The sequence below is a fragment of the Trachemys scripta genome, chromosome 2 (genome assembly GCF_013100865.1).
Source record: "Trachemys scripta elegans isolate TJP31775 chromosome 2, CAS_Tse_1.0, whole genome shotgun sequence".
Lineage (NCBI taxonomy): Eukaryota > Metazoa > Chordata > Testudines > Emydidae > Trachemys > Trachemys scripta.
Window position 1 is genome coordinate 143,649,701 of NC_048299.1, and position 9,904 is coordinate 143,659,604.

The window sequence follows — 9,904 nt, forward strand, 5'->3', positions numbered from 1 at the left end:
GATGGAAGGGCCCTATCTTTGCTTCTTTCTGAGCCCTGTGGGTTTCCTTTCAGGTTTACACACCCACAGCTGAGAGGAGTCTGCAGTGCTGCTGCCCTCACTGGCTGAAAACGACTTGAATGCCTGTCTGACCTGAGACAAACTTAATCTGGTTGTGGAGCGATGTAGACTAAGGGACCATTATGGTGCTCTGGTCTGACCTCTTATAGTGGCTGAGTTTTGGAGACTTAACTGCTGTAACCTGTCCTTTCCCCCTGTCCCTACGTGCTAGGTTAAAGCTCTCCTTCCACTCCTACACGGCCGCATTAGAGCGGGGCGGAACTGTAACAGGGCGCTGCCCTCAGTTTGGTCAGGGTGCGTCCACACTGCAAAAGAGCCTGTTCTTAACTCGGGGTACAACAGCAGTGAAGACACAGTGACTCCATTTGGCTTTTCACTCTAGTTAGCAGCCTGGGTTACAGCCTACAGGGCCACCTGGGGTTGAACTCGGGCTGCTAATCTGAGTTAAAAGCCAAGTTGTCCCATCTTTGCTGCTATTTTAATCCTAGATTGTTCACCCAAGTTAAACGCAGCTTTTGCAGTGTGGACGTAACTTCAAAAGGGCCTAGAATGTTGCTGGGAGTTTAGTCTCCAGCCAGGACGGAAGAGTGTGGTCAGCTGACCAAGTATGTGACTACCTTGGAGACTATATAGAGGAATGCTCCTGGTTCAGTCTTTGGAAGAGGAAGGTTGAGGAAAGACCCGGAGGGGTAGTCCCATGAGGGGAGATGGCAGCTACTTCCTTGGCCCTCTTTCATACCACTTTACTGAAAGCTGGAAAAGCCTTCGTGGCTGGCGTCAAATATTCGGAGTTGCTTTGCTCTTGTTTGGAATCCTTTTGTGAGGATAAGGCCAGTCCTGAAGAAAGAGTTTTGGCCTGACCTCTAGTTTGGGCTCACTTACCTTTCCCAGTGACTGTATTTATCCTGTGGCTTACAGAAATGCAGAGGTGTCCCTGGTCCATGTCACTTGTCCACACCCGATGTTTTGCTCTGAATTCTTGCTTTCCTCTGGCCTGTAAGGCAAACTGCATTGACGCAGTGCTGGGAATGCTTGTGATTTTTAACAGTCTTGCAATGTTTGGTGTGTTTCTTGGAGCCCCAGCTCCTGGACTCATGGGAATATATAAGAATCTCAGCTTTCTTTTATTTTTTAAGCAAGGGTTTTTTTATTTTAAAGTTCTTAAGGTTTGGGTGAAAAGCTTGAAAATGTGATCCAAGTCCACCCCAAAGGCTCATAAACCAGAAGGCAAATAGAGAACCCTAATGCATTGGCTTAAAAAGTATGATTTTTTTTGTAGTGATTTGAGAGGCTTAACACAGGATTTTTATTTTATTTTATTTTTTAACTCTTGGGGTTGTTAATACTTTTGACATGGTAGAGGGTCACCCAACTTCATGGTGAACGATGTCTTTGGCACATCTTAACTTGCTTTGAGTGCACTGCTCTGTTCTGGGACTGTGCCTGGCCTTCCCGTGGTGGGTGTGTGTGTGTGTAGCTCTGAGATGGTGTTGATTGTGGCTTCTGGGGACTGCACCTGTAATTTTCTAGTGGTCCGTTCAAGGCAGCTGCCGTCTTGAGAGGCAGAGTTGACGCAGCGTGTTTAGAAGAGAGTTGTGCACAGCTTGCTCTCTTAGGCAGACTTTAGTCTTATTCTTGAGGGCTACCTCACCCCACCCCAATTAATGAAGGTATCATGGTTGCTGTCTGTATTGTCAAACATAACACGTCCCGCTCTGGGCTGAGCATTTGGGGCAAAGATTGTATGTTTTGTACTGGTCCATACATGCGATGGGAGCTTAAATATTTAATAGAACCTGTTTAAGTACATACTTGGCTCCCACCATTTGCCAATACTTATGGATTAGCCTCACCGTGAGACAGAGGTCAGGCTCTGAGGCAGTGATTTATCCAAGTATCTGTATCTGTGGGGCAGCTGGGAATTATACCACCACCTAGCTCTAGAACTTAATGCACTTTACAAAGCAGGTCAGTATCATCCTCCCCATTTTACAGATGGGGAAACTGAGGCACAGAACGAGGATGTGACTTGCCCAATGTCACCCAGCTTGTGGCAGAGCCAGGAATAAAACCCAGGTCTTTTGAGTGCCACTCCAGTGCTCTAACCACCAAGCCTTGCTGCCTTCCAGGTCACCCAAATGCTGTCTGTTAACCACAAGATCATCCTTCCCGAGAATTTTCATTTGGCTTCATTTTGCAGAATGCACAGGTAGTTTAAATTCATTTCTCCCCCCTCATTACTAGTCCCCCCCCCCCCCCCCCCCCCCCGTCCCCCAATACATTACTGCCTTGGCCATGTGTTGAGGTGCTGCCTCATATCCTAGCATGGGGCAAGTAGTTTTTGAAATCAAAAAGCATTCTTCTTTCTCCGTGTTTCATCTGCTCATCTTCCCAGCTGATCACTGTCCAATTGCCTCTACTGTAACACAGTAGCAGTCACCATCAATGCTTCTGATTGCAGCTAAGCCCGATACTAGGCAGTGTCTTTATTGCTCTGTCATCCAAGATGAGAAGCTAGAAAATGACGGGTTATGGGCTTCAGGAGCCTCCCATGCAGTGAGATATTTGGGATTCCTCGTAGCATCCTCCTGGCGGAGGCCTGCTGTGTGTCAGTCGCCTGGATTCCATTCCAGCGGCTGCAGGATGCCAAGGGCGGGCGAGTCTGGGAGTTTGATTGGCTGCACTAGCGGACCGTTTCCTTATTAGGACAGCCCTGCTCCGGAGCCGTGTGCTTTAGTGTACAGAGCTGGATTTTTGAACAAGAGACGCTGTCTTGGAGGCGTTAAAGCTCCTGTTAAGGATTAAATGACATTTGGTAAAGTAGACGTCTTCGCTGTCCTGGGCCCACACAGTGACTAGTCTGTTTCCTGTTAGGGAGTTATAAGGTTGCTCTCAATAAGCAAGGATGCTCCTAAATTGTGATCCTCCTTGCTCGTATGCACCGAAATCCCCACTTCCTGCATAACACATTCCCTGCCTGCTAGCTCGAGGTTCTGGAATACAATTCCCCCAGTTCCTCTGAGAAATTCTCAGATGCTGAACTGCTCTGGGACGGACGCAGTCTGCCCTGTGCCTTCAGCTCTCCCAGCTTTGTCTCTGCTAAAACTCCAGTGGTTGACGACACAGTGGGCTGAAGTCTAAGCTACCTGACCTGAGTCAGTGGCAGGGCTATTTAAGGTTATGATTTATTGGGCTTAAAAAAAAAAAAACAACCTTCAACAGACGGGAAGCTCTTTCAGAAAGGAGATTTTTTTTTTTTTTTTTTAAGAAAAAAGCTTGTCTGGTTGGTAATGTGGTCTTGTGGCGAAGGCCGGAGACTGGGACTCAGGACACTTAAGTTCTATTCCTGGCTCTGCCACTGATGGATTGTGTCACCTTGGGCAGGTTGCTTCATTTTCTGTGCTTATTCCCCTCTGGCCTTTTCTTGTTCTTGTCTCTCTAGATCAGTTGTCCCCAAACTGTGGGCCATGCCCCTCAAGGGGGATGCAGAAGAATGTTTGGGGGGGGGGGACACATGCCAGGGGCCAGACCAGGCTCTGCGGGGGGTGGGATATGGAGGGAACGGCACCCAGCCCTGCTTTGCCCTCAGCCCAGCTCCGGCTCCAGTCACAGCTCAGCTCTTCCCCCTGCTCTGCCCCTAGGCCAGCTCTGTAGAACAGGGACTATCTCTGTACAGCACCTGGCACAATGGGGCCCTGATCTCGGGGCCTTGATCCTGGGCAAGTCACTTACTCTCTCCGGCTTAGTCCCCCATCTGAAAAGAACAATTCCTGTCTCTTTGTAGGTGGGAAGCTTCTCAGGGCAGGGATTTGTAGATTCCAAGGTCAGAAGGACCGTTGTGATCATCTGGTCTGATCTCCTGTGTAGCACCGGCCAGAGAACGTCCCCACAATAATTCCTAGTGCAGAGCTTTTAGAAAAACATCCCATCTTAACGTACAAATTGTGGGTGATACAGAATCCACCCCAAGCCTTGGTAAATTGTTCTGATGGTTAATTACTCTCACTATTTCAAATGTACATCTCATTGCCAGTCTGAATTTGTCTAGCTTCAGCTGCCAGCCATTGGCTCGTGTTATACTTTTCTTGGCTAGACTGAAGAGCCCATTGTGAAATATTTGCTTGCCATGTCGATACTTAGAGAGTGTAATTGTCACCCCTTAACCTTCTCTTTGTTACACTCAAATAGTTCAATCTATTTAGTTTATCACTATACAGTTTTCTAACCCTCTTAATCATTTTCATGAAACTCTCTCCAATTTATCCACATCCTTCTTGAATTGTGGGCACCAGAACTGGAGACACTATTCCAGTAGCAGTTGCACCAGTGCCAAATATAGATGTGAAATAACCTCTCTGCTCCTACTTGAGGTTCCTCTGTTTTTGCATCCCAGGATCTTATTAGCTCATTTGGCCACAGCGACACACTGGGAGCTCATGTTCAGCTGATTATCTACCACAACCCCCAAATCTTTTTCAGAGTCACTGTTTCCCAGGATAAAGTCACTTATCCTGTAAGTATGACCTACATTGTTTGCTTATGTCCAGTTTACAGAGTGATCCAGATAGCTCTGCGTCAGTGACCAGTCCTTTTAATTACCACTCCCCCAAATTTTGTGTCATCTCCGAACTTTATTGGGGGTAATTTTAATGTTTTCTTCCAGGTTATTGATTAAAATGTTAAATAGCGGTTGGCCAAGAAACAATCGCTGATGGACCCCACAGGGGAAACACCACTCGATGACAATTCCTTGTTTACAATAACATTTTGAGACCTATCAGTTAGCCAGTTTTTAATCCACTTAATGTGTGCCATGTTAATTTTATATAATTCTAGTTTTTTAATCAAAATGTCATGCTGTACTAAGTCAAATGCCTTACAGAAGTCTAAGTATGTTATCCACCAAACTTGTAATCTTATTTAAAAAAAAAAATTGAAGTAGTTTGACAGGATCTATTTTCCATAAACCCATGTTGATTGGCATTAATTACATTATCCTCCTTTAATTCTTTATTCATCAAATCCCATATCAGTGCTCCATTATCTTGCCTGGGATTGATATCAGGCTGACATATCTCTATGATTATCTGGGTCATCCCATTTACTCTTTTTAAAAATTGGCACAACATTAGCTTTCATTAGTCTTCTGGAACTTCCCCTGTGCTCCAATTTTTATTGAAAATCAACGTTAACAGTCTAGCAAGCTCCTTAGCCAGCTCTTTTAAAACTCTTTGATGCAAGTTATCTGGACCAGCTGATTTAAAAATGTCTAACTTTAACATCCTCCTGAGATACTAGAGGAATGGAAAGAGTGTCATATAATTGTCATTTGTTTTTTGTTTTTTTCCCCCCCTAAAATACAGAACAGAAATATTTATTGAACATGTCTGCCTTTTCTGCATTATTATTGATGATTGTAACATTTCCACCTAGTAGTGGACCAATACTGGTGCATTGTCAGGATTCTTTTTGTTCCTAATATATTTAAAAAACTCCTTCTCACAGTCTTTGCTTCCATTATCAACTTTCTACAATTCCTAACTTCTTATTTATATTCATTATTATCAACTTACTCTTTCTTCTGTTTGCTTGTATACTTTTTTTATTTTTGTATAGCTGCCTTCACTTCCCCTCTAAACCGGCTCGGTTTTTTATCCAGTACAGGCTTCTTCCTTAGCTGTGGGTTTGTGGCTTTTGGGGCATCTGGTAAGTTCTTTTTAAATGCTTCCCAATTACCGTTCATTTTTCTGATTAAATTCTTCCTCCCAGCTGATTTGGCTCATAATTGTTTTCAGCTTTGTGAAATTGGCCCTGTTAAAGCACCAGAAATACATATTACTGGTCTTAATTACTTATTACTATGCTTGCACATTATAAATGTGATCAAGTTACTATTACTTGTACCTAAGTACCGTTAATTGTTAGTTCTGTAATCATTTGCACTTTATCTGTTAAGACAAGATCTGTTAAAGGATTCCCCCATGTTGGCTTCAACACTTTTTTGAGTTAGGAAATTGTCATCCATAATGTCTCTTCAGAGACTGTTGTTAGTGCATGCTCTAAACCAGAGGTGGACAAACTACGGCCCATGGGCCACATCTGACCCGGCCCTTGAGCTCCCGGCTGGGGAGCCTAGCCCCCAGCCCCTTCCCTGCTGTCCCCCGTTTTTTGCCGCTGTGCGGGCAGTGCGCTCCTGCAGGGCAGCGTGTCCGGCTCCGGCCAACATGCTGCTCTGAGCAGCATGGTAAGGGGGCCGGGGGGTGGATAAAGGGTAGGGGGTCCCGGGGGGCAGTCGGGACAGGGAGAGGGGGGTTTGGATGGGGCAGAGGTTCTGGGGGGGCTGTCGGGACAGTGAGCGGGGGGGTTGGATAGGCAGAGTCCCGGGGGGCCTGTCAGTGGGTGGGGGTGTGGATAGGGGTCGGGGCAGTCAGGGACAGGGAGAAGGGGGGCTTGGATAGGGAGTGGGGAAGCGGTTAGGGTCAGGGGGTCCCAAGAGGGGGCAGTCAGGGGACAAGGAGTAGGGGGGGTTGGATGGGTCAGGGGTTGTGAGGGGAGCAGTCAGGGGGCGGGAAGTGGGAGGGGGCTGATAAGGGGCGGGGCCAGCTGTTTGGGGAGGGCACAGCCTTCCCCACCCGGCCCGCCATACCATTTTGCAACCCCAATGTGACCCTCGGGCCAAAAAGTTTGCCCACCGCTGCTCTAAACCCTCACAGAGAGTTTAGCGTGTGACTTTGGGACACTATCTCCTACAGCCTCTGAGTTCCAGCTCTTTTATTGTGTCTACACACATGATGATATCACCACCTAGCTCTGCTATAGCACTTTTCATTAGTAGATATCAAAGCATTTTACAGAGGAGGTCAAGTTGCCCCGGTCTAACTGGGGGTGCAACATTTCACTAATTTAGTAACCAGGTGCACGTTTGAATGTGGATGCTCTACAGCCATTTCCATCAGGCTTGCATCGCTTTAGCTTGCAAGCTTTCCATCAGCAGTGACTGCACACAAACTTGCACCAATTTAACTAAGTTAGCCCAACATCACTCAGACGGGGGTGGCTGTAGGCATAGATATGCGTTGCAAGTGTTCGCATTCTTTTATTCCATTCCTTTTGACTTTCCCACAAGCCTTTTTGAAGTGCTGTCAGATCTTTGCTACCATCCCGCTGCTGGGGCAAGGTGGCCGCTGTAGGAACGGCTAACACTAGAAAGCAAGAGGGTTTGGGCCATATTTGGTATCGAGTGGAAGCCGTGCCTAAGCCCCAGCTGAGGAGGTGGCTAATGGCTTTGATGTTTACTTGCATTGTTTTTTAGAATCTCAAAACCAGCTGAGGTCGTGTTGTCAGTCCTACCAGTGCCGCCTCACAACACTTACGGTTGGGGCTTTTCCTTGATATTTTTTTTTAAATGACCCATGTTTTGTGTGTCACAGCCTGAAACGTGCAGCTCTGCACCTATTCTACCTGGGAGCGTCATAGGACTTACCAGACTGCTTCCAAGCCCTGAGTCTTCCCTGCGGATGGTCTAGGGATTAGCGCACTCAGGAGATCTGGGTTGAATCCCTGCTCTGACAGCTTTCCTCCCTGACTTTGAACAAGTATCTGCATCTCAGTCCCCCCCTCTGTGAAGTAGGGGTAATATTTGTATTACTGATGCACTTAGGAGCCTGAGGCTTGGCCCAGCACTCTGTTGTGCTAGGGGCTGTACAAACGCAGAACACAAAGACAATCACTGTCCCAAGGAGTTGCATCTGAAGAAGTGAGGTTTTTTTACCCATGAAAGCTTATGCCCAAATAAATCTGTTAGTTTTTAAGGTGCGAACGGACTCCTTGTTGTTTTTGTGGATACAGATTAACACAGCTATCCCCTGATACTTGTCCTAAGGAGCCTAAATAAAGGGGTGTTGTGAGGGTGAATACGTTAGGTGGTGTGGTACATTGGTATCAGGGATTATAGACATACCTGGAGAGAGTCTAGCAGCTGTTTCATTTTAGAGGAGGGATGCAAGAAACCCTTCAGGGATTTCCTACCTCGAGGTGTGTGAATGAATCAAACTGAACTGTTTTTAAGGCCCAGCTTGACAAAGCCCTGGCTGGGATGATTTAGTGGGGGATTGGTCCTGCTTTGAGCAGGGGCTTGGACTAGATGACCTCCTGAGGTCCCTTCCAACCCTGATATTCTATGTCATGAAATCCTGCCTTCCCTCCCCCGATATCCTCGGTTGCAGAGGTAAAGGCCACACCCCTCTTCCACAGATTCTCCCTAAGCTCTTCTCTGCACAGGAGAGAATGAATCGGGAGGGGAGCGAGTGACCCTAGCAGAGATCCATGGGCTGCCTTTCAACTTCCCTCAGTGTTGCAGCCTCAGGATAGTATAGACACTGGTGTGGTCACTAGCGACCAAACTTCTTCAGAGGTACTGAGCATCTGCAACCCCGTTGAATCCGAGAGCGGCTCTGGTCGCTCAGCACCGCTGAGCATCAAGCCTTGCCTAACCCCGTGAGAAACTCGCAAGCTCCACAACTGGCTCTGGGGGTTTTGGATTCTCTCCTAGCAAGAGCCTCCGTGGGGCAGGTTTTCAAGGTCTCAGCAGCCCCAATCAAGCGAAAGGGCCCAGCTCCCGTTTAGTAAGGGCCACGTTTCTTTTTGACCAAAGCGAGCAGCCCCCGCGGGGAGGCTGATGGGCTGCCCTCCGAATGCCTTAGCGCTCCCGAGTGCACCCAGCGTGCCGAGCTCTTTGGGAAGAACCTAGGGTGACCAGATGTCCCAATTTTATAGGGACAGTCCTGATTTTTGGGTCTTTTTCTTATATAGGCTCCTATTACCCCCCACACACACTTTTTTCACACTTGCTATCTGGTCACCCTAGAAGAACCTGGCTGCTGATCTCTGAACCCAGCTCCCCTTCTGGGCCTCACCCTAGCCCTTTCTCTGCAATGCGTCTCTTTATGCCAGGCTTTCCCGAAAGAGTGTGCGCTGGCTGCCATATGGGGATCAAACCGGGGCCCTCCAAAGCTACACGCATAAGCTGCTAAAGCCCCCTCTGTGAATCAGCTTTGTGGGGAAGCCGTTCCACTAGCATAAACCCCCCACCTCTGGTGTAGAGCAGCCTCCTGTTAAAAGCTCTTCCCCCACCCCCAGTAATGTCATATATGGCAACCCTCTGCTTCTGTGATCTCATCTTGGGATGCTGTTCAACGTAAACCCGGCATCGGTGATTGGGCGGCAGTTTCTCAGAGCAGCCTTTAATCACAGGACAGGACTCTCTTGCAGTGTCTGTCTCTCGCAGGGCCGAGCTGGGGTAGGGGGAAGCCTTCGGTTTTCAGGGAGACCTCATGGGCTGCCGGGATTCACGGGGGCTCCGCAGGGAGACGGGCTCAGTCGCGCGTCTCTCTGTTTAGTCTAACTCCTGTGGAGCAGATCGACTGCACTGAATTCTTCCTCCTTCTGGGACTTGCTCTGGGCACGCAGGCACGGCGTGGTGTCCGAAGCAGTAAGGGAGCAGGGGAGACATTTGGTGCTAGCCAGGGCATATTTTGACATGTTAACCAGGCTAGAGAATTACAAGTGTAATGAACGCTTCTGTAGGGGCAGCGGAGAGCTGGGAGCCAGGACGCCTGGGTTCTATTTCTGGGGAAGGAGCTTAAGACTCAGGTCTCTGGGTTCCTGAGGCCGGGAGGGGCGTGTGGCTCTTGTGGTTAGCAGTGGGCAGACGGGAACCGAGGACTCCTGGGTTCTTGTTCTGCTGTTGACTCACTGAGTAAACAGCGGCCGGTTGCTGACCCCCTCCCTGCTTGGCGAACTGGATATAATTAGCACTGCTCTCCCAGGCAGTGGGTGAGGCTCT